The following is a 25,974-nucleotide window of genomic DNA, read 5'->3' on the forward strand; positions in this document are numbered from 1 at the left end:
GTAGAAATAAATTAAACATAGCTTAAATAGAATTGAATTAGTTAACACAATAGAGAAAAAACTTCTGGATGTATTGACAAACACCACATTTAAACTCTCAGAGGCAAATTATGCTTGGCCCCAGAGCAGATCTGTCAGGGGGGGAGACAGGGCAAGGATCCTCTCCCACACTTAGGTTATATCTCCACAGTACATGAAGTTGTGATTGTAGTGCAAGTAGGCATACTCACACTAGCTTTAATCTAGCTAGCATGGGTAATAATAGTGGTGAAGATGCAGCAGCATGGACTTCAGCAAAGACTAGCCACCACAGTACAAGCCCACCAGGATATACATACCTGTGGCTAGCCAGAAGTAAAGTCTGTATTGCTACATCTTCACTGCCATTACCTGTGCTAGTATGAGTAAAGCTTAAGCAAGTATGCCTACCCGTGCTACAATCACACCTTCACTTACAGTGTAGCTGTATCTATAGATCTGTGTAGAAATGGGAACAATAGTAGTCTTTGGTTTGCAGGACAACAAAAGCAGGTGGTTGGGTGTTATCAATCTATCTATGGAATAGATTCACAAAGGGACTTAGATGCCTGACTGCCACTATAGGTACCTAAATTCCAGAATCAGCCCAATGAGATTCACAAAACTCCTGCTCAGCTGCTGCTGTAGGTGCCTAAACTCACTTGATCCCTAGGTTTTACCAATAAAAGTTAGGCACTTGTGTTCCTTCCTGTGGGCATGCACACTGCTGCCTTTACTCTAGGCATCAGGATTCCTAAACCCTAGTGTGCTGCACAAACTGGGGGTGTAACGAGGTTTGCAAACCTCACACTAAGGCAGAGACAAGGGAAGGACAGGAGCTGTACTGGGCCAGGGAGGCCCCGCCCCTCAGGCACTATCAACCATGTTTCTGGGAGAAGACTAGGATAAAGGGAAATCCCATTGGCAGAGGAGGAGAAAAAGGCCATTTCCAGGAGGTGCACCATTCTGCAGCAACATGAGAGGAAGTTTCTACTAAGGGGTCCTAGCTGTGGGTCTCCCTGCCACCCCATCCACCCCCCAAGATGGAGGGAGAACCATGGGCAAGGGCTAGAGAAGGCCACAGACACTGGTCCTAGTCTCTGTGGGTTTGGAAGCAAATACTCTAAATCCACTGTGATGACATCCAAACTGAGATGTGGTGGTCATAGGAAGTGACCCAGAGGAAGATGTGCAAGTAGACTGGCCAAACTTATGAATGGGAGGTCCTGGGTCCCCCAACCACCATGGAACTACACCCTGGCCCCAAAGAGGCCAGTCCAGCTAAAACCTCATCCAGAGGGTAGGATACCTTGGATTAACAGAAAGGCTGGAGTTGGAGGCCCACACAAATAGGCCCACTGACCAAACAAACCACTCCAATACAGGATGAAGCTAAGTATTCCTCTGCCTAGCTCACCTGTAGGGTCTGATCCGCTAGATGTGCTCAGAGCTTGTCAATCAGATCAGGCCCCACATACATGCTCACCCAATATGTCAGTGGATGAGGCTGGGACTCCTTCTTAACTTTTTCCCCAATAGTTAGCATAATCACTTGGGATATGGGAGACCACCAGTTCAAGCCCCTCATCTGCCTGCTGAGAAGAAAGAATCTGAACAGTAATCTGCCACCCACCCCTATAGTGAGTGACCTAGCCAGTTGACTATGGAATATGCTGATGGGGGCACTCCCTGAGATAGAGAATGTGAATTACCATAGCATGATGATTAGAGCACTCACCCAGAAGGTGAGAAACTCAGGATTCAGTCCCCCTGCTCCAAACCCTCTTTATATTTTTTTAATCCACAGTGGAACACCTTCAACAGGAGAGACTGAGGGAGTCTTATATCAGAATATCCCATAGCCCAGTGGTTAAGGTGCTTACCCAAGCCGTGGTAGATTCTAATTCAATCCCTTCTCTCTCTCTCTCAGGTGTGTTGGGGGCTATCCACCTAGCTAGTACCTTATCATTCCATCCAGATGGTAGTAATCACCTTGGGTTCTGCCTGATACCATCCTGGTTTGTCTAGTACTGACTACTTGGAGCTCCAGTACGTATTTAACAAATTCTTTATTAAAGATGTGAGGCTACAGACACTAGACCACTACTTCAAACAGAGTCATGATGGAATAACCTGATGAACAGAACATATTTCAAGTTAGGAGAGTCTACTTGTACAGTGGTTCCTTCTACCAGTCTGGGGCTGTCAGGACTGATGAACAATAATTGTAGGAAGGGCTGGTAGCTCAACCTATTATTAGGATTACCTGACACCTCCCATTATAAGACTCTGTTTTCCATTGCTTATAACAGTGGTCCCCAACATTTTTTATCTGGCTGGACAACGAGTTACCGAGGACGAGCGGACGAGCATCCCCTGAAATGCTGCCGAGAAGCGGCAATGTCAATAGGTGTTGCCGCTGAAATGCTGCCGACAAGCAATGTCATCCAGAGGCATCGCCGCCAAAAAGCTGCCAAAAATCAGCAACATTTTGGTGATGCTGCTGCTTCTCGGCAGCATTTCAGCGGATGCTCGTCCGCTGGACAGTACGCGAGCGCACATAGATGCCCCGGCAAGTGCTATGGTACCCATGGCCACCACAATGGGGACCACTCGCTTATAACTTTGCTGTACTTTAACAGTTTGGCTGACATTTTCCATGCCAGATGTCTGACTCTGGAAAGTTTCAGCCAAACTATTTTAGCCATTTCCATAAATGAAGCTAAGTAAAAATAGATTGTTTTGCTATTTTAAAACAATCTGGTGACATTTACTTTGGTGACAAGTCTAGTGCCCCCAAGCTGTTTAGGACACATGTGAAATTTGACAGGAGTGGCCTTTCCAGCAGGGATGTGCCTTTTACTGTCCCTATGAAAATCCATCTGAATCTGGCAAAGGTATAAGTTTTTGAAAAATCTATTTGTACATACTCAAATGAAACTTCTAGAATTTAGCAGCAAAACTCTTGGAAGATTTCATCCTTACTGATTATGACCCAGCCTTCTCCTCTGACCCCTGCACGGCTCCTAGTGTTGACCATGTCACCATCCCCACAGACAGACTAAGCATGCTCCTCACAGGGCTATGGTGCAAAGTCAGACTTTTGTTCTAATTGCTTCTCCCAGTTGCAGTAGGCCAGGGTGGGCAGGGCACTGGACCTGAGAGCTATGTGCTCTCAATGTCCCTCTTCCCTGCACCCAGGCATCATGGAGGAGGAAGGTGCATGATTCAAATACAGAGGGCACAAAAGCCAGACTGGGGAAGGTATAGCTTAGTGGTTTGAGCATTGGCCTGCTTAAATCCAGGGTTGTGCGTTCAATCGTTGATAGGGCTAGTTGGGGATTGGTCCTGCTTTGAGCAGGGGGTTGGGCTAGTTGATCTCCTGAGGTCCCTTCTGATTCTATGAGAGGAAGGAGTAGATCAGGGCAAGGACCCTCATGAGACTGGGGGTGGGGAGAGAGAAGAGCCAACCTGTGTCTAGGAGTGGGAGCTGGGGGAGGGGAATGGGGAGAGACCTGAGAAAGAGCCAGGCAGGGGGTGAGAATTAGGACTGGCTAGGCAAGGAAACTGGAACAAGAAGCCTGGGCTGGGGGAGACTGAGACTGAATGAGGAGCCCAATGGTTGGGATGATGAGCCAGTGGTGATGATGAAACAGGGGGAGGAGGAATGACTGCAAACTACAGGGAAGAGGAGAGACAGATCAGATGAGAAGCCATCAAAGGGGGACCTGGGACTGGGTGGGGAAGAATGAGAGTTAGAAACTACGAGTGGCTGGGAAGAAGAGTGGGATTAGGATGAGAAGCCTGAGGGGTGGAGACTGGGATGAAGAGGGAGACTGGGGACAGGAAAAGGGTGTCACTACAAGAGTGCCCTTCCATCCAGAGCTGAAATGGAAGCAAAAATTCCAGACTGTCACCATCCTTCTGTTGTCAGCAAATATCTGTGAAACCTAATGGCAATGTTTCATCCCTCTCTATCATTAGTGCACATAAATGGTTGACAACCTACCATGGCTCCATTAGATCCACTGACTGAGGTCTATGCATTGGCTGTAAAGGTTCTAGGCCTACTGATGACCCATATGGTTATCAAACTACTGAGGGGAGGGATAGCTCAGTGGTTTGAACATTGGCTTACTCAACTCAGGGTTATGAGTTCAATCCTTGAGGGGGCCAGTTGGAGGCTGGTTCTTCCCTTCTCAGGGCAGGGGTCAGCAACCTTTCAGAAGTGGTATGCCAAGTTTTAATTTGTTCACTCTAATTTAAGATTTTGCATGCCAGTAATACATTTGAACATTTTTAGAAGGTCTCTTTCTATAAGTCTATAACTGAACTATTGTTGTACATAAAGTAAATAAGGTTTTTAAAATGTTTAAGAAGCGCCATTCAAAATTAAATTAAAATGCAGAGCCCCTCCCCCCCAAAGCAGTGGCCAGGACCCAGACAGTGTGAGTGCCACTGAAAATCAGCTTGCGTGCCACCTTTGGCACACATGCCATAGGTTGCCCATCCCTGGACTAGATGACCTCCTGAGGTCCCTTCCAACCCTAATAATCTATGAATCTTTGTCACATGATTTCTGTTTTTTTGTTTCAGTTTGCTTTTAGGAAGTTATGAAGTTGTATTATAAGAACAGGTTGCCAAGCACTCAAAAATTAGGAAATAAAAAGAGTGCAACTTTAATTTGCACTCCTTGTTCATATGCATTATGATACAGTTTCATAGATTCCAACACCAAAAGAGGCCTTTATGATCATCTAGTCTGACCTCCTGCATTAAACATGCTGTAGAACTTTCCCAAAATAATTACTAGAGCAGATCTCTGGTAAATTGTTCCAGTGCTTAATTATTCTCACTGTTAAACATTTGCACGTTATTTCTGGTCTGAATTATCTAGCTTTAACTTCCAGCCATTGGATCATGTTCTACCTTTCTCTGCAAGATTGAAGAGCCCATTATTAAATATTTGTTTTTCATGTAGACTTTAATCAAGTCATCCCTTAACTTTAGTTTTGTTAAGATAATAGACAGAGCTCTTTGACTTTATCACTGTAAGGCATATTTTGAAATCCTTTATTGATACTCGTGGCTCTTCTCTGAACCCTCTCCACTTTATCAACATTCTTCTTGAATTGTGCACATCAGAGCAGGACACAGTATTCCAGTAGTGTATGCATTATGCCTGGGGGAATTCTGTGCCAAAAAAATTGTGCACAATATTTTAAAATTCTGCAAAATTCTGCAATTTTTTTGGTCAAAATAATACTACATAATCATATCAGTTTCAATTATTTTAGTAATTTTATTTCAAAATACCGATCAGCAACAATACAGACACACAAAAAGATTCCCCCAGGAACAGAGTTAAAGAAACCTCTATGACAACCAGTTCCTATTTCTCTGCTGCCTTCCTCCTCTAGAGCCCAGTCTGCCCCACCCTAGCCAATACACCTGAACCCCATATCCCCCAGAGCCCATCCGTGGAGCTCTCCTTGCCCAGATACCTGCACACCCCTGCCCCAGAGCCCAGCCACAGGCCCTCCCTTGCCCAAACAACCATAACCCCTCCCCCCACAGAGTCCAGACATGGTCCACCCTTGCCCAGATAACCACCCCCTTGCCCCTCAGAGTCCAGGGACCCAGAGGAAGAAACAGCCCGATGCTTGGTCCCAGGCTTATGTGGAGTTTCCTGCACACTGCTGTCCCTCTCCCTCAGGAGATGCCGAGAACTGCAGCTGCCAGAAACCCTCTAGCTCCCTCCCCTTCCCACTCAACAGTATCTTCTATATGTGAGCTAGACTCTGCCAGGTCCAGTGGACCCTAGTGGTGGCCAGAAGCACTGCAACCCATTTCTGTGGGGGAGAGAGAATGAAATTCTGCATGCACAACATAAATTTCTGCAAAATTCTGCATTGCACAATGGTGCAGAATTCCCCCAGGAGTAACACACCAGAGATAAAATACAGAGGTAAAATACCCTCTCAACTCCTATTGAAGATTCCCCTGTTTATGTGTCCCAGGATAGCATAAGCTCTTTGACCACAGCTTCATATGGGGAACTCATGTTCAGCTGATTATTCACCATGACCCCTAAATTTTTTTCAGAGTCACTCCTTCCTAGGATAGAGTTCCCCATCCCATAAGTCTGGCCTACATTCTTTGTTTGCAGATGTATACATTTACATTAATTGATAAAAATGTTAAATAGTGTTGGGCCAAGAACTGATTTATGTGGAACCTCCACTGGAAACAGACCTTCTCAATGATGATTCCCCATTTACAGCTATAATTGGAGATGCCTCTATTAGCCAGTTTTTAATCCATTTAATGTGTGTCATGTTAATTTTATATCATTCTAGTTTTTTAATCAAGATGCTGTGTGGTACCAAGTCAAATGCCTTACAGAAATCTAAGTACATTATGTCAACACTCTTACTTTTATCAACTAAACTTGTAATCTCATCAACAAAGGATATCAAGTTACTCTAACGGGATCTATTTTCCATTAACCCATTTTGATTTGCATTAATTACATTACCCTCCTTTAGTTCTTTATTAATTGTATCCCATATCAGCTGCTCTGTTATCTTGTATGGGATCATTGTCACGCTGACAGGCCTATAATTACCAGGGCTATCCTTGTTATATTTGGACCAAGCAGAGAAGGAGATAGGCACAGAGGGGGCTGGTTTAAACAGAACTGTCTGTGAATTTATTGTTCTAGCAGCAAAACTGAAAGCAGAACCAAAGTGAGGCTTTTCACTGGGGAGAGAAGAGTACAAAGCAACCTAAAATTTGAAGAGTCAGGACACCACATTGCTGTTTACCCTTTTCAAAAATTGGCACAACATTAGCTTTCTTTGAAGCTTCTGAAAATTTTCCTGTTCTCCAAGACTTACTGAAAATCAACATTAATGTCCTGAAAGATCCTCAGACAGCTCTTTTAAATCTCTTGATTGCAAGTTATCTGAACCTGCTGATTTAAACATGTCTAACTTTAGTAGCTGCTGTTTAACATCCTCCAGAGATACCTGTGGAATAGAAAGAGTGTTATCACCATATGATGAGACTATATCATCCGTTTTTTCCCAATACAGGACAGAAATATATATTGAAAATGCCTGCCTTTTCTTCATTATGAGTCTATCATATATATCTAGTAATGGACTGATACTGTTGTCATGATTCTTTCTGTTCCTAATATATTTTTTTTAAAATCTCATTCTTATTGTCTGTAACATTGCTGGCCATAGATTTCTCCTTGTGTCCCTTGGCTTCCCTTAACAATTTTCTAAAATTGCTATCTTTTGATTTATATTCATTACTATCAATTTACCCTTTCTTCAATTTGTTATATCTTACATTTTAAATTTTATTCAGCTGCCTCTGCTTCCCTCTAACCCAGGCCAATTTTTTTAGCCAGAATAGCATTCCTCCTCAATTGCAGCTTTTTGGCCATCTAATAGGATGTTTTAGACTATTCCCAACCATCACTCACATTTTTATGATGAAATTCTTCCTCTTAGTTGATTTGACTAGAAATTCTTTTCAGCTTTGTAAAACTGGCCCTATTAAAGCACCAAGTATTTGTATTACTGGTTTGGACTTTATTCTGCTTGCATATTGTAAACATGATCAAGTGATGGTCATTTGTATTTAAATTGAAGTCCCCCATGATTATGCAGTTTTCCCCCTACATATTATAGATAAGTAATTCAGGAGGTGGTCATCCTGTTCCATAGTATGATCTAGTAGTGACCAACAAACACACCATCTAGTGCTTTATCTGTTAAGACATTGAACCATAAGCATTCAAGATTAGTTTCTTCTGAGTTATCAGTGACTCAGAAACAGGTAATGCCATTTTTGACATAGTGTGGCACTCTCCCTCCCCTTTTGCCCTCTCAATCCTTCCTAAAGAGATTATAACCATTGATTTTAACATTCCAATAGTGTGACTCATCCCACCAGGTTTTAATAATACCAACTAGATTGAATTTATGCTCATAAATTAGCATTTTCAATTTCTCTTGTTTATTACCTAGGCTCCTTGCATTGGTATATAGGCAATTAAATAATTTCTTCCCTTTGTGTCCTTTGGTTCCTTATTTAATTTTGTTCTCAGTATTTGAATTTTACACTGAGTGTTCATAACTTGCCTCTTTTTACCCTCCCCACTTGAATCCCCCTCCTGGCTACTCTAGCCAGCCCATCCCTGAGGAGATTGGTCCCCCTTCTACTAAGGTTGAGGCAATCCAAAATACAGCCCCCTTTTCTCCATAGAAGGTGGACCAATCTCCTCAGGGATGGGCTGGCTAGAGTAGACCAATGTTCCACAAACCATAGCCCTATACCTTATCCCTCTTATTTAGTGAGTGGTTCTCTTCCAGAATCTTCTGCCTTCTGTCTTCCTTAGCTCCAGGGACAAGAAAGATCACAGAAACCTTTAATTATATGATCATATATTGTTTTCTGTTATGGCCCCTGCTTCATTTGGTGCAGAGAATGGACAGTGCTCTGGGGATGAATCAGGGCTGTGTAGTGAAGGAGGCTGTCATGTGAAGGACCCCATCTCCATTTGTTACAGAAGTTGGATGGAGTGTAGTGAATAAGGCAGGGATTGAAGGAAGAGGAAGGATGGTCTTGTGGTTAAGGCAGTTAAATGCTGCACTGGAGAATTGGCCTATATCCTCCCTCTGCCACAGAGTTCTGGGCAAGTCACCTAAACCACATTTTCACAAGTAGTCACTAGTTGTTATTTCTCATTTTCTGGGTTCCTGACTTGAGACAGTGGGATCTGATTTGCAGAGGTACTGAGCGCTCACATCTGCAGTCAATGGGAGCTGTACTTTGAACATGTAAAATGCTATATGATTCTAAGCACTCTGAAAAGTCAGTCATTAGATGACTTAGACTGAGACTCAAAATCAATGGACTCTTCTGAGTTAAATCTGTCTCAGCAGGACTTTGTGAATGGTGTGTTGTTTGTTCTCCATGACAGTTTTGTAGGCCAGGCCAGGTGAGACAAGTCTGCTTGTATCTCAGTGCGGACTGAGTGGTTGGGACTGTTGAGTCTGTGATCAGTCCCAGTGTTTGAAGTCTCAGAGTGGGTGATTCCTTCTGTTAGTGAGGTGGTGGAGGTGAGCAGTGAGGCTTAATTTAAAAATCAGTTACTAGGGGAACTCCTATGTAGGAGGGAAACAGGGAAATTTCAGAGACAATTTAGTCAGCCCTTATAAAGTGAAATCACAATGCCGTCCTTCCAGGCTGTTGGCAAGGTTCCAGTTCTCCACAACAGGCGAAAGATGACCAGAAGTGTTTCTGCTAGAGGATCAAAAGCATATTTTAGCAGCTCTTGAGGATGCTATCAGCATCATCTGCATGCCATTCTTCAGTTTGCAAATGTGATGTTTCACTTCATCCAACATTGGTGTATCCGTAGAAGTGTCTGAATCTGAAACCGCAGTGGCTGCAAAATCATGTGGCTCTGGCCAAGCAGCACCTGTAGGGTAGTTCAGGGTGCTGTGATAGTATTCCACCCAGTGTGAGACGACGTCATCATCCAATTCACATGGATGGCCCTGGCTGACATTCAGGATGCTGTTTCTAGAGACTGCTTCTTGACTGCTGAGGTACCTACTATCCACAAAATTCCAGCAAGACCTTCAGAGCTGTCCAATAACAGCATAATACTTCAGTATTAATGTTGTCTGTTACAGTTATCCCCCTATTCCATTTTGTTTCTTACAGCTGTCTCCATTTTGTTTTTGTTCTCCTGTGGCCTCCCCTCCCTTGTGCTGTATAAAGTTGTTTACTTACCCCTAAAATGACCCCCCTTACAATTGCTTTATCCAACGAAGCCATGCCCTTTTCAACAGCGACTAGAATGGGGCAACAAAAAGTTGTGGCTAAGTGGGACCACCGCCCTGTTCAGGTTAGTCCTTTTTCACCTTGTTAAACCTGGCTCGGTGGTAGGGTGCGACAATGTCCAGTTGCAGGGCTATTGTGTTTTAAGGTCCTGGCATGAGTCATAGGCCTCATGTGCTTCTGATCACCTATTGCACGGGACTCCGCCTACATGTCGTGCTACCTGCTCTTTTTTGTTTCTCTTTCCCCTGCCTACTGACGCCAATCAGAAATACTGGTGGGAGACTGGCCTAAGTTTGCCCTTAAAACCGAGACATTTCTGATCAGACCTGCAAAGTTCCCTGCATTGCTTGCCTGGTCTGATCAGCCAAGGGGTTCTGCGGGGTCCTTTCTCCGCTCTCGTTTTATTTTTGAGCCGTACCCCCGTTTTTTGAAACCCCGCCCCACGAAAACGAATGCTGACCTGAGAGATCTCCTGTATTTTGGACTGTACCAGCCTTCTGTGATTTGCTGCTTTTACCTTCTGCTGTTCCTTTGGGGTGGTAAGAATCCCTCTGTGAAATTCTGTGAATCTCTATACTTTTATTTATTATCTAGCTGCCTCTTCTCTTTCCCCAGCACCCAGACTTAACCAGCACCCAACATAGCTGTGGTTAATTAGATTTAGAGAATTGTTGTATTGTGTTCTGTAAGTTAGGTTAAGAAATTTTGCATTGTGTTCTGTTACTTGCTAATTTGTGTAGTCTTGGTTAAGTTAGGTCATAGATAAGATATATGCTGTTTCTGTATAGTTTGGATTAAGTCTGTCTTCCTGCTGCCTCCCCCCCCGAGCTCTCCAGTCACCCCATACCCCTCAGTCTCTCTGCTGTTTAAACCTGCAGTCTGCCTGCCCTCTGTCTCCTGAAGTTTAAATCTCCCTCTCTCTCTGCTGTTTCAAACACTGCAGTCTCCCTGCTCTCTGTCTCCTGAAGCTCTCTCTCTCTCTCTTCCTTTTTAATCCCTTCCTCCACACTCCTCCATTACCCCTAAACCTCAATTGTATTACTGAAGTCTAGCATAAAACCCATTGGTTTACCCTTTTTCTCTCTAACACACCTCACATTTTACATTTATACCACTGTGACACATTGTTTACCTAGAGTTGTTACTTACCACATTTACCCACATAACTGTTAGGTGGCTATATCGCTGCTGTGACACACCTTATATAGAAATGTTAGCTATGTTTACATTTATACTTCAGTGTTAATTGGTTACCAACTGTATTGTACCCCACTGTATTGTACCCCACTATTGAAACCCCCTATACTATTTGCTAAAAGAAACCCCTCCCCAATTGTCTACCTTAACAAACCCCTGTTTTTTGCATTTTCTTAATAAAGTTTATTTTGCACCCCACCTGTGTGGTAATTGCTCCCCAAGATCCCATATACCTGCTGGCAGGGACAAATGTAAAAGAAAAACTTTATTGATACTTAATTTTCTTTATTGATATTGAGTCTTTCATTATGCTGCGGAGTGTTTTTGGTTTATGCTATAAGAAGAGATAGTAGTTAGTAGAGTTTCTAGTCAGCAGAAATAGCAGAAAAATGAGAAGTCTGAATTCAGAGAGCTTAAGCAGGAACTGAGTGATGCAATGCAAATGACTCAGACTATGAATTTAAATGAGGAAATTTAAAATGTCCTTCAGAGACTGGTAAATAGAGAGAAAAAATATTTTTGTTTTGAATTTTAAATTCATCTGCCAGTAATATTCGCCCAAGTCCTGTAACCTGACACATTTGCAAAATTCTAGGAAGTAGAGGAACAGTTCCAAAAGGAAAAGTATAAGAACTATATTGTATTGCTGATTAGCTTGATGTATTATTTTGTTAACAAGCTGAGGATGTTCTGAAGAGGGGATAAAGAAAATAAAATGGAAAAAAGTTAGACTAAATGGTCCATGTTACATAGGGCTACATTGTGCCTTTGGATGTAGCCCCGAGTAAGGGATAGTGCATACGTATGCTGCCCCAGGGGAAGCCCTGGAAGGTGCTATGCCTCAGAGACACCTATCAGAGGAACAATTTGTCTTGGGGATCCCCAGTTGCACTGCAGGTAGTAATTTGCAAAACCCATTTTTAGGTTATAATCTACTTCACCTGCCTACACAGAGGTTATAATCTACTTCACCCGCCTACACAGAGCCCAGTATCAACTGCCTTGTGTTCCCCAGGGCTGGCTCCAGGCCCCAGTGCGCCAAGCATGTGCCTCGGGCGGCATGCTGCGGGGGGCGCTGTGCCGGTTGCCGGGAGGGCAGCAGGCGGCTCCGGTGGACCTACTGCTGTGGGACCAGCAGACCCTCTGCAGGCACACCTGCGGGTGGTCCACCGGAGCCGCGGGACCAGAGAGCAGCAGAGCGCTCCTCACAGCTTGCTGCTGTGCTTGGGGTGGCGAAATGGCTAGAGCCGGCCCTGGCCTTCCCTATCAACTACTTATCCACTTGATCCCTGAGAGAGCATCCAGTGCATAGTCGTGCTGCTTCCAGCACCTGTAACTAAGATCTTGGTAACCCTAAAACATCCACACAGGTGAGGAGGAATCCATACTTCTCTGCATGGCTGGTTAGGACCCCTCACAATGTTGCCCCTAACAAGGACCTGGTCCTTTTGCCCTGCAGCAACAGCTCCCTAATGAAACATCACAATAACTGCAGTTCACTTTCAAGTATCAAAGTGCTACATGACAGCTCCTTGGGACCTAGTTAGAGTCTGTTATTATAACATAGCATTTATATAACTGTGATGCCATAATTAATGCTTTAGCAGCAGCAACCTGTTTTATAACGTTTAGAACTTGACAGAAAAAAGCTCACATCTGAAATATGTCATGCAGGTTCTTAGTCCAAAAACATATTATTAATTTTTTTTTAAATATTGGCTATAACTTTTAGAGTTTTTCGTTTCATATAATTTAAAAAAAATAGAAGAAAGTTTTCCTGTTTTCTGACTTCTTTGAAGATAAATAAAATCTTGATTTTTGGGGGGAAAATTTTAAGAACAACAACGCAACAGCAAAACAGTATTTGGCAGACTACCTCTGAGCACTTAGGCAAGTGAGTAACTTTGACTAAAGTGGGAAATCTGACTAAATTTGCATACGTGCCTGATGGCTTGATTTTCAAAAGTGCTGAGCCTCTGCAGCTCCCACTGAGTTCAAATGGAAGTGAGAGTGCATGGTTGTAAATGTTGTAAGGACTGGACTTGTGAGAAGTCCCATGGAGTTCAATTAGGCTACTTATTGTAGTCCCAGAGTTGCAAATTGCTACTAAAGCTTCACACTGGTGCAAGAATCCACCCACTTAGTATAACTTGCTGGATTGGGGCCATAAATAGCACTTCACTGAGTGTTTGCAGAAATTGATCCAAACTGAATATTGTTCAGGATGCAGTGGAAATTTGAGGTTCTTTTCTGATCTGTGGACCTAATTCTCATGTGATCTATAGTGATGAATAGATCCATTGAAGTCTTCAGTGCAAATCTGATATAAATGAGAATCAAGGCCTATATCAGTGGTGGGTAGCCGCTTCCTGCAGCTCTCATTTGCTGGGAATGGCAAACCATGGCCATTGGGAGCTGTGGGTGGCCATGCCTGAGGATGGTCAATGTAAACTAACTGCCTCGCAGGCCACAGGTTGCCCACCACTGCCCTATATGTTATTGTGATGTCCTCCTTTTACCAGGTGTTGTGACTAGAACAAATTTTGAGGGAAAAATTCTTTTGCGGAAAATATAGATGAAAATGAAAGAAAATTAATTTTCTATCAAAATGTTCATGGAAAATATTGATTTTTTCAGCAAAAAATTGAAAACCAAAAATGTTTGAATCAAAAGCTAAATTTTTCAATTTGGAAATGCTGCTGCAGTGTCTTATGGGAGCTGTAGTTTGAATCCCTCTGTTCTTCTGTATAGGCCAGGCTTCCTGACTTGACTACATCCCCTATGATGCACACTGTATCCTCTTTTTCTGAGCTACTGTGGTACATCATAGGAGTCTTGTAGCTGTGATGCATTGTGGGAGATATAGTAGAGCTAGGAAGAATATATATCTTCTCTGCTGGGAAAAAGTATTAAGTGATCAAGGAATTATAGATGGTTGCATGGTGTTACGAATTATACCTGTAGGCCACGAACCGTTCGTTTCTAGGCTGAGGCACAAAAAACAAAGATTTACAGAGTGTCCAAACAACAAAGTATTATTGAGCAAGGTTCAAACAACATTCGAACGTGATGTCCCCCTGCTAGTCAGGGAGAGACCCAGGCTGCAGATTACACAGAAGTTATATACCTTTTAGGAGTGCATGCTACCCTCGTGGATCAGAAATCTTAGCCAATAAACAAGCCATTTTCTTATCTTTAGCCTATAACAGCTAATCATTGTCCTCGTGCTGGCTAGTGCACAGTCCAACTGTTACCTTGCATACTCGAATGTTTCCTTAATTATGTTGTTGCTGCTGTTTTCCTATCCTCTTTCCTGTTTCTGGTTTTATCTTTCTTTAATGCTGCCCTTGGGAGCTGTGTATGTGATGTGCTCACTCTTAGTTAATGATGGATACAAAATAGGGGAATTTACAAAATGGAGTCACTCATGCTAATTACCTTTAACAATGGGCAACCTTAATTTCAGCATTTCCTAACTTCTGAGTGCTGCACTTTGAAACTTTAATGGTTTTTAACAATGTTTAGTTTTGTTTTGCTTTTTTTTAAAAAAAAAAAAAATCAAAACAGGTGTTTATATTTCCCATCTCCCAGCCCAGCAAATGCAATTTGGGATTTCAGAGTCAAACTGGATTATATTTTGTTCTCAGACCTCAGGTCTAGTAATAAAGATTCTGCAAGCCAAAATGGATCATCATTACCCATAGGCAGCCCTATTTTATTAAAACTATGCTCTAAACGTTAGCAGAGCAACCCCATTGCCGTCAGTGGGTTTACACAGCTGTCTCTAAGTAGAACTTAATTAGCAATTCTGCTGATTACACACAAGAAGTTCAAGCTAACTTTAAGGAATCTGCTGCTGTCTGTAAGGACATAGCTTTCTTTTACATTTTGAAAAAAAACAATGGAAGTTTTGGATAGTTAACATTCCGCAACAACAAATTTTTTGAGATTACAAGTGGTGCCCCCTAAAGTTAACATTGCCTGACACTTCCTATGATAAGACTCCATTTTCAGTTGCTTATAAATTTTACCAAACTTTACCTGTTCAGGCAGAAATTTTCCATGCTGGGTGTCTGTCTCAGTTTGAATTTTTGGGAAAAGTTTCAGCTAAACAGTTCAACCATTTCCAGGACTGAGATTAAGGAAAAATATAAAATATTTGACTTGTGTTCAAAAATTCTTACAAATGTTTTGTTGAGAAGCAGTAGCACTTTCACATTTTGGAGCACAGGCTTTGCAATGTGGGCAAGTCATAAATCTTCGAAAAATCTCAGTTTGCACAATCGCAGTAGATACGTTTTACAGTCTGGCAGCTAAATTCTCTGAAGATTCCAGCTGCATTAAGCATTCTCCAGCACAGGATTGCAGGAGCTGAGCAAGACTTCCTGCTACAATGTTGTAGCGCCAAGCACAGTAACAGAGCAGGGAGAGATTCTCGCCTGTGCTGCGAGTTGGATGATGAAAAAGTAGAACAAAGAGCCAGTTGGGTAATAAGAGACAGGACTTGGGCACAGACAGGTTGTCAGGAACAGAGGGAGTAAGATCTGTTACCAACAAGGCACACTTCACTGCAAAACTTGGAAAAGAATGCAGCATACATGAGTCTCCATGTAACGCTGTAACTGTCAGCAAATATCTGGGAACCCAGTGGAAAAGTATGTGTTTGCAGTGGTTGGTCCACTCTGAGGATGATGTCCTACTATTGCTATTATTTACTTCATTAGCTCGAGTGGCAGAGGTCTATGCAACAGTTTTAAAGCTTCCAACCCTGCTGATGAATCATATGAGTGTCAGTATGAAGCCACATGATAGAATCTCTGTTTTTTCAGCTTGCTTTTTTAAAGGCCTAGGAAATCACACACAAAGGGCTACATTTTTAAAAAAAACCATTAAGGTGGAAAGGGCAGGGAAAGTCCCACAAACTAGAGCAAGGCAATGTCCTGGGCAGTAGAATGGGGAAGGAGGAGGGTGAGCCAAGATGGACTCAGCATCCAGATTGAGGCCCACTGTCAGAGGGTCACCCTCCCCCTGGGCTACAGGGGTCGATTTCCTCAAAGATCACTTGAAGGCCCCTGTCTGCTCTTTGCCTTCAGCGACTGAGGCGAGTTCCATCTTGGTGCTAACGAGGGGACAGAAAGCAGAGTGATGGGGCTTCCTCTGACACTGCTTCCATATGGGATTCCATGAGAGGGGTCTCATCGCCCTCCTCCTCCCCCCTTCACTGCCAGATCCTCCTCAGCCAGCTCCAACTTCTGGACTTTCTCTGGGGCAAGGGAAGCAGGTAAAAATCAACAAAAAGGGGGCAGGGAAGTCAGGTAGTAAACTGAGGAGGAAGCATCAAACTGCACGGAGAGAAGCCACATGAGACTGGGATGGGTCGCAAACTGTTAGAGGGAGTGGCTCATGGGGAAGCAGTGGGAGGAGAAGAAGGCCCACCAGCTCAATGCAAACTGAGGAGAAGGAAGGAGGAGGGAAAGTCCAAGGGGAACATGTGCACCCAGGTGTGCTTGCAATGGAGTTTCTGCTGTAACAGTAGTCCCAGAGAAGGTGAGTGGGTGGAGATAGGAGCAGACCAGCAAGCCAATGTTCTTCAGCAGCAGAAGCAGCGATGAGGGAGTGGATGGAATGTGGGAAGGCTCCAGGCTTCTCCCCGTGCCCCAGCAATCGCAACATTAGCAACAACAGTGCGGATGCTCAGTAGCAGCCACAGCAGCAGTGGCAAATCCCACCCTCAGTGTCACAGGTGTTTACTTGGCCTGGGTCAAGCCAAAACTAAAAGCCATCCCTCTCAACTAAAAGGGAGGAGCCACTAGGTCCAGGCTTCAATTGATTTCTGGAGGCAACAAATGAAAAAAACAGGAGAAGGAGTGAGATCAGAGATAAAGAATCAGGGATCCATAGGAGGACACAAAGCAGAGAACCCCCAACAGTGCCCAGCACTCCTCAAAGGCATCCAGGGAGTCAGTGGACACGGACCAGAGCAACTCTATCCAGAGGCATGATCAGATGAGGGACCAGAAACAGGCCTCAAAGTCCCAGAGCAATGCCCCAGCCTCCCACCCAGTTTCCTCCTGGATAGATGACCATCTTGGCCAGTGCCAGGAGAAAGATGACAAGGAGATCCTGGAACTTTATGGGGTTACAGATGGGGTGTGCCTGGATCAGGAAGTGTGGGGAAAAATGCAGTCAGAACCTCAGTAAGAGATTCTGGAGAAGCAGGAAGAGGGGCTGCAGCCTGAGGAATTCCATGTACATCTGCGCCAGAGTCTCCCTCTTGTAACAGAAAGGACAGGTGTTGGAGGAGTTCATGAACTGCACCAGGTATGTGCCCATGTTCATAGCTCCATGAAGGAGTCACCAATGAATATCCCCAGTGGGCTGTGGAACCAGCGTGGAGTACAGACTGGGGCTCCTCACTCTACATAGGTGGCAACAGGCCCCACCATGAGGGTGAGGAAGTGAATCATGTGAAACATTAGTGTGTTCAAATATTTTCTGGGTGCAGTACAGAGGAGGAACATCTGGATGGTATTCGGCCAACTTAGGTTGTGTGTCAGGGACGACTGGGGAGACTTGCAGGGCAGGGTCATAATGGCAAGGTCCTGAGGATCAGGAGTGAAAGGCAGGTAGGGAGTACCCTCCTGGAGGATCCACTTGAGGAAAGCAAGAGAAGCAGGAGGTAAGGCTGTCCTCACCTCCTGGAGCACCCGAGGGGGGACATGCAGGGTGAACATGAGCTTAATGCCACAGGATCCACCCAGTCCCTCCTATCATAGTCTAGGAGGTCTCCAAGTCTGGTGATACCAGTGAGGCCCAACCTCCAGCGCACCAAGGGGGATTTCACAACCTGTACACATAGATGGGGGTTGTGTATCAAGGGGTTTGTGTGAGGAAGTGCTCCTTCTCTGCACTGCTATGGCCCTAGTTGTGGAGACTACTTTCCAGGTCCTAAGAAGGCTCTGGTAAAAGACCAGCAGCTCAGAGAGTTCTCAGGTGGAGATAAAAGAGATGCTGATCATATCAGGGCCCTTGTAGATGGTGAAGGAAGGCATGAACCAACCCTCTCCATGCCAGATTACCTGCGCTATAAAGGAGCCACTGCAGGAACTGGAGGCAGAAGATATAGGCTTGGCTGCAGATGCAGACCAAGCCCTGTCCCCATTACCACATGGCTGGGGAATCTCAGGACACCCACAGAGACACAGGGCAGCTCCATCCAGAAAAACTTTAGGATCTTCTTCTGGAAGCTGGCCAGGGTTCCTGGTAATGGGCTCAGGGTGTTGAAGGGGAAGGCACTGGAGCAGCCCATTCCACCTCTGTAACCAGTCAGCCACCTTGGAGGGATTGGTGGCTGAAAGGTAAATGCCCAGATAGAGCAGTGGACCCATGCCCCACCAGATGGCACAGAGCATGGGTGAGAGGGAGCTTTCCTGCCCCTCATTCCTGACCATTAGGCCAGAGCTCTTGATCCAGGCAGAGGAGGCTGCAGAATAGATGTCTTGGCAAGCTGCCACCCATGCCAGGTGGTTCTGGGCCACAGGAGGCACATCGTTGGTATACACCAGTAGGACCACCCAGATGTCCTGCTCCTGAAGTACCAACCCCATCATCCTGTTGAGGAGGAGATGGTGGAACAGCTCACTGGCAATGGTATAGAGCTGGATGGATAGGGGGCAGTCTTGATGCCCCCCTCAACCAAAGGTGGTGGGTTCAATCAAGGTTCAGTTGAGCTTGACCAGATACTCCACAGAAGCATACAGCACCTGGAGATAGCGAAGTGGGGACTCAAACCAAATACCCACAGAATGTCCATTGAGATACCTGTGATCCACCCTGTCAAACACCTCTTGGTCCAGGGACAGGACGGAGGGCAACACACCATGCCTATATGCTAGCTTGAGTAGGTCCCAGACCAGACAGAGGCTATTGAAGATGGTTCAGCCCAGGACTCTGTAGGTTTATTGGGGGTGGATCACATCCATGAGCACGGACTCCAGCCACACTGAGATGTCTCTTGTTATGTTCTTGTAATCCATGCTGAGGAGCGAGACTGAGTGCCCATTCCTTAGGTCATGGAGATCCCCCTTTTTAGGCATCAGGGTGAGCATGATCCATCTGCATGACTGGAGGATGTCACAAGTATGTAGGAATGAAGGGGAGGTTTGCAGGAACTGAAAGGAGGGTTCCCTGGTTATGATAGTTGACTGCTGCCCTGGAGAAAAAGATTTTATCACTGCCTCTGCTACAGAATTCTTATGTGATGCTGGAGAGGTCACTTAAACCAAACTTTTCACAGGCGGTCACTGCATGTTCCTCATTTTTTGGGTGACAACTTGAGTCCATTGGGTCTGATTTGCAGAAGTTCTGGGCACTCACAGTAGCAACTGAAATCAATGAAGCTGTGCTTTGAATGTATAATGTGCTTGTAATGCTAAGTATTTCTCAGAAAAATCAGGTCCTAGGCATCCCATTTTGGCCCCAAAAATCAGTGGACACTTCAATTTACCTGCACCTCAGCTCACTATTTGTAAAATGGAGACAACACCATCCCATCACCAGCACCTTGCAATATATTAATGTATGTGAAGCAATCAAGTGTTATAATGATGAGTGAGCTAGAAAAGTCCATAAGGATATTAATAATTCTGTCTTCAGAGCCAGGTTTGAATTAGTGTACAGTAAATAAAGCCTGATGCCACATATAGAACAATGAGGATAAAACAAAATTTCCAATAGCTGCTCATTGATATGGACGGCCAGAAAACAACAATTCCTTTTTATGAAAAAGCACAACAGAGACAGGAACTTAGATGGGCATTAGAATAGGTAGTAGTTCAGTGGTTAAGGCATGGATGTGGGAGATCCAGGTCCAAGTTCCTGCTCTAAATTAGGTAGAGTAGGGACCTGAGCCTTGGTCTCCCATGTGAGTGTCCTAACCATGAGGCTATTGGATATTCTGAGGTGGGTCTTGGTCTCTCTCTCGCTCTCATTTTGACCAGAAATTCTACCCTACACCTGAGAAAACCTCTGGATGACATTTCTGTGACACATTTTGTTTTTGATGAAACTGTGGTGTGATCTCATGGAGTGACCACCATACTGTGTACTGAATGAAGCAGGGTTATTATTGTAAAAATATATGTAATTAAAATATAATTAAAGATTGTTTCATAATACGTACATGAATGGGAGCTGAATTAAGGTTGCACAGACCACTTTAGTTCTAGTATTTCTTAACTTTTGAGCACTTAACATTGGAACCTTAATCATGTTCTTATAATGCAGGGGTTATTTTCTTTGTGTGCTTGTGTGTTTGTGTGTATGTGTGTAAATTAGGTAACAACCAGGCTTTAAGGTCCAATATTTTGTGGCTTACAATGACAGAGAAATACTTTGACAGAACAAGTGAAATGTTTTCAGGATCAGTAAACTTTTCTAAGCACTGGTCTTGGATAACACATCAGAAAGAAATTCAGTTCATGAGTCACACACCACCACCACCACCCACCTGCATCCAGCAAGCACAATTTCCAGCACCATCTAACGAGGCTACCCAACAGTACAAAGAACCAGTTTTTCCTACAATGGGGAGTTCTGTTAGTCTAGTATCCTCGCTTATGACCCGGAAAGCTGCCCAGGCTTTGAATACTCTGGCTGAATTTATAAACTAGGGAGCTGCACATTTTATATATGCAGTTGGGGTGGATATTATTGGTTTTATACAACATTAGAAATGTGAACACACTGTGCATGCAGGGACTCTAATTTCATAATATTTTTATTGACTTCAGGGTTTTTAGAACTTCATTGATCTCAATGGTAATGTTATTCTGCATCAGATTTTTGCCTGCAGACATCTACTCAGGCCAGAACTCTGTGTTTTTCCTTTTAAAAGGTTTGTAGGACTAATGACTGAAATATTACTAAGTGCAGTTTGTTTGCAAGATTTTGTAAGAGTAGTTTTGTAAAATATACCTTAAGAAAAACAGTTTGGTAAGCGCAACAACAAATTTCACGTAAAATCTGAATGCTGTAAAGCAACAGCAGGCAAGCAGCTTGCTATAGCTAAATTGTACACAATGAAGCCAGACACTATATTACTGCTGGAAAGACGATCTTATGCCCTTTGTGTTTTGCACATCTACAGCTGTAAAAAGGCCATTAGAAAATCCATAAGTTCTTTGGCTCAGCATTGCACTAATTACAGGCAAAAATAATGCACACTAGGAAGAACAATTATATTTTTCAAATATCTTATGAGCTCTGAATAACAGTTAGTAATAACATCAAAAATAGTATGGTACAGTGTAGTAAAGTTTGATCCAAAACATTTTGCTTGAGAGGAAAAGACCAAACTAGAAAAAGAACTGCTTAGCCATATAAAAAACAAAATTATATAAATAATAAAGAACAGATTATAAAAACCTTACTAGAAATGGAGAGGAGTTATGATTTATATCCTAGTAACTCTTTGGCATGAGTAAGTGGTTCAAAATCTGGCCCACAGGATACAGAGGTGGAAAAATCCTTCTAGGTTATTTAGGCCATCTCCCTGACAGTGCAGAGCTGTTCTCCACTGTACATTTATGGAAGTAGGGAGGGGGTTGGATTTAAATGTATATGGTGAACAGAATTCAACCACTTCCTTGGGAGATTATTTCAGAAAGGCGAGATCATGCCTTGAGGCACAGCACTGCATAAAGAGCTGCACAAAGTTGTACTGCACCAGGAAGAACTCAGGGAAGAAATTCTGACCAACTTTCTGTCTGTGTAGCCTGTTTGCCTTAGTACTACTAGTCTCAGCATAAAGGCTTTGGAAGGACAAAAACCGGAACTTCTATAATTTATAAATCTTTAAAAATTGTCTATAATTTCTGTGCATCATATTGTCATGATTTTATGATCCAATATCTTGTCATCTATCGGGTAGAGAAACAAGCCCTGTCTCCCATCGAAATGTTGGATTCCAAACATTGTGGTGATATAAAGCTCTCATTCCCACACCTGCTGGTGCATGTGCAAATAAGAGCACAAAGTATTTAAAGTGCTATTGACTAGTCTGTAGTGAAAGACAGAAGATCCTAAGGAAAAGGTCTAGTGCGGACACAACCAGTTTACACTACAAGGAAAACTGTTTGCAACAACATATTTAAATATATTTTATGTTTTCATCACAGTGTGCACATGGTCTGAAACTACCTTTTACATTCATTTCCTATCTTTTTTCTCTCTGATGCAGAGAATGTACGCACGTTTTTATGTTTCTTCCTCCACAAACTAGATTGGACATACAATTGAAATTTATCAGAAATGCAGTTGGGTTTTTTGGTCTGTCCTTAACAACTGGTTTCTCTGTTTCATTTCACATGAGGAAGGGAGACAGAGCTGTTTGTTTTAGCAATTGACGTCCTAGCACTGGTACCCAGCACCGTCCAGCATATTCCTGTTGTTTATGATATTTGTCTAGCACTCTGGAAGAAGCAGAAATAATCTCAGCGGCAACAGTCACTTGTTTTTTTAATTCACCAGGAACAGCTGATGACATGCACTGTGGAAGAACAGATAAAACATGATCAATTGGGTCCATTATGAGTGATGCAAGCTTAGGTTTTTCCATCCCCATTTGATCGAAACAGAGCTTCTGTGAGAACCAGCGGACTAATGGGTGAAGCTGCTAAAATTTTCAAATTAAGTTCACACACAGCACACATTGCATTAAATTCATCTGGCCCATTCTTTTATGTTTAGGCTTGCTGAGACATTTCATGTGGTTGTGAATAAAGTGAGAGATTAATAAATGGTTTGAAATGGACGAAGATCGCCTCCCACTATAAAGAACAATCAAACAGCCAAAAAACCCAACAAACCTTTACCAGAATTCAGACTGAATACAGGAAAATCTTTTTTATGATTCAAAATATATCAGTTTTCTTTTTCATTTTTATGCATTTCTGTGTTGTAGGTGGGACTGTAAGGAGAAGCACTGAAGTACCAAATCTAAAACTCTTCTTGCTGTAATTAGGCCCAGCTAAACTCAGTTTTGTAGACCACAGGGGTATGAATAATTCCAATAAGCTTTTAAGCGCTTGATCCAAATCCTACTGTTGTCAACTGAAGGCCTTCTATTGACTTAATTAGTCTTTGGATTAGGCATCAGATAAGAATCCAGATCTTTGGGTGTTTATTCATGGGAAACTTTTGAACCTTTAGAGGTTCCCCGTCACTGTGCAATACTGTTTTTAGCTAATGGGGATCTTCTGAGCACCAGAAAAGTTCTATAGAAATGAGAGCAAGAAAGTGAGAGACAGAGATGGGTGGGGGTCGGAGGGAGGAGCATTTCACCCAGAAATTTTCTCTTCCTTAAATTTTAGAGACTTTTAAAAACTAATATGATTCTTTCTTTTCAGTCTTATTTCTTTCTCTATCCCTTCCTCTTCCACTAAAATCCAGCAAGCACATTATCTGCCCACAAGATACAGGAAGCACAAACTAATACTATATACTCATCATGATTACATATAGACATCACTTCAAATTAATCATAAACCTTACTCTACTTAAATTATCTCTATAACTTTTTACATAAATGTTAGAAGTGAGCAACACTTCCTTTGCTGCCACTACCTAAAGTTAATGAAACACAAAGAAGCAGGTTGGTTATATTTACCTCCCAGGAGAAAAGAGTACCTAGATACTGGGGGCAAGGAAAATATTCCCAAACAATTTGGTGCTTTTGAAAGCTACTTCTTTTTGTACCAAAAGTAGTTTTAATTTTCAATCCATCCATAAAGTATCTTAATTGCATAACTAATTGATTTTTCCCCACTCTATTGTGATGTATCCGGTTTCCACTGATATACAATCGAAACATAGATGGGAATCTTCTGCCTTGTGCTTTTATTAGTGTTCATTCTTGTGCCAGGTAAGTCATTGTGTGATTTAATTGAAAGCTTTTAAATGGGTATTGACAACTGTGCAAAACTTAAAAAAAGTTCTTTGCTTCAGAATTATGCTATATGGCACTATCTACCTATCCATCTGCCTATTGAGGTGGGCAGTAGTGACACCATAATTAAGGGTGTGTTGAGATTTCCACTTCAAAAAGGATTAAAATCCCTCTGTTTTATATTTTATTGACTGAATTTAAGCTCCAAATTTGGCACAATAATTCTTCAGTTTAAAACTGAATTTTCCATTTTTAATTAAAATATTTACAGACATTTGCAAAAGGAACATTTAATATGTCTCCCCTTTTGAAATTGTGCCCTCTTTTCCTTTTTTTGGGGTACCTCTCCCTAAATAATCACAGGCCTCACAAACTCCAAGCTTCACACACAGAGATACTCCCCTTCTTATAACATTTTGGGTACAGGCCACTTTTGAAATGATAAGATTAAACATTTCCCTTATTTGACATAACTGATCTGTCTGACTATGTCAAGAGTAGCCAATGGAGCCATTAAGTTCTTTCAGTTCTTTTGGTTTATTTCCTGGTGCTGACACTCTGAATCATCAGTTCCCCTCCCCTTGGAGACCAAAATGGAGTCAGCTAGGATGTTAGGAACAATAGAGTTTGAGCAGGCAGCTTGGGAAAATGAGACTACTGTGTGGGGAAGGTTTTTGTGAGTGACCATGTCTTTGCAGACAGCCTAGAGGGAGCCCAGTGTTCCTGTGCTGAGGTATCAAGGCCAGATTTTAAAAGGTTTTGAGGCACCTAATGATGGAAATAGGTGGCCAGTGTGAGTTACAGAAGTGCCTAAGCAGGGTAAGCACTTAACTCCCATTGCAAGTTAATTGGAATTATGTATGTAAATACCTTTGTAAGTCTGCCCATGAGTGCTTGAAGGACTCTTCCTCCACACTGCTGCTTCAATTGCCTGACACACCAAGTCAGCAGGGCCATGGGAGCCCTTTAGTTATCAAGACCTTGGCACAGAGCCATCCCAGTTTTGCCACTTCAGCTCCTGGGCACAGCAGGCAGCAGTTTCATGGAGACCTGAGAGAATTATTGGCACATCAAAGGTTTTCCATATTGCCATTGCCTAGCATGTCAGGGAGCTGAGGTAGAAGAAACTGAGGAGCCCTTCAAGTGCCAACGCCTCAGGAAAGACAATTGGTTGGCCTCTGCCCACATCCAATCCCCCATCACAGGTCACTGCCCTACATGTATTCCTACCCTTCCCAACAACACCTCCACATTGTCATTCGCTTCCAGCCTCCAGCTCACCCCTGCTAACTTCTCCTTTGTTCCCCCAAGACAACAAGTGGTAGACCCACTGGGGGCTGGGGTGGCAGTGGTAGTGCGACCATGGGCTTGAGCTGGAAAGATTAGCAATGAGAGAAGTGGAGCAGAGAGGAGCACTGCTCTGACAAACCATGGGCAAATAGTCAGAATGCAGCTCTTTTCTATTCTGCATTTCCTTATCCTGGTGCCCTTAGAGAAAGCCCCATTTCTAACCCAGTGCCCCACCCACACTACCCCACTGTACCCAAAAGTCCCTTCACATATCCCCACTACAATACTGCTCACCACAAATTATTTCATTCCCTCCACACAGTCCTGCTGCCCCAGACCTAACCACAGTTTCCCCCTATGTATTGGCTCTTTGCTCCTAACCTCACACCATCTTTTCCCTCCAGGCTTTCCCATGGCCCTACACCACAGTATCTAAAAGCTATAGGTGATGAGGGAATAATAGGGAGTGCGGAACAGGGCGTACGGTAGAAAGGTGGTTGAAGAGTAGGGCTAGGGGGACAGGTGATGGGATCATAACTGTGAAGGGCATGATGGCAATTCACAGCAAGCACTGGAGACCAAGGTCAGAGAACAGGGAATTAGGTTCCTAAATTCCTTTGAGGACCTGGGCCATAATCCCTGAGATAATGTGG

This window comes from Chelonoidis abingdonii, chromosome 2, assembly GCF_003597395.2.
Source record: "Chelonoidis abingdonii isolate Lonesome George chromosome 2, CheloAbing_2.0, whole genome shotgun sequence".
Taxonomy (NCBI): domain Eukaryota; kingdom Metazoa; phylum Chordata; order Testudines; family Testudinidae; genus Chelonoidis; species Chelonoidis abingdonii.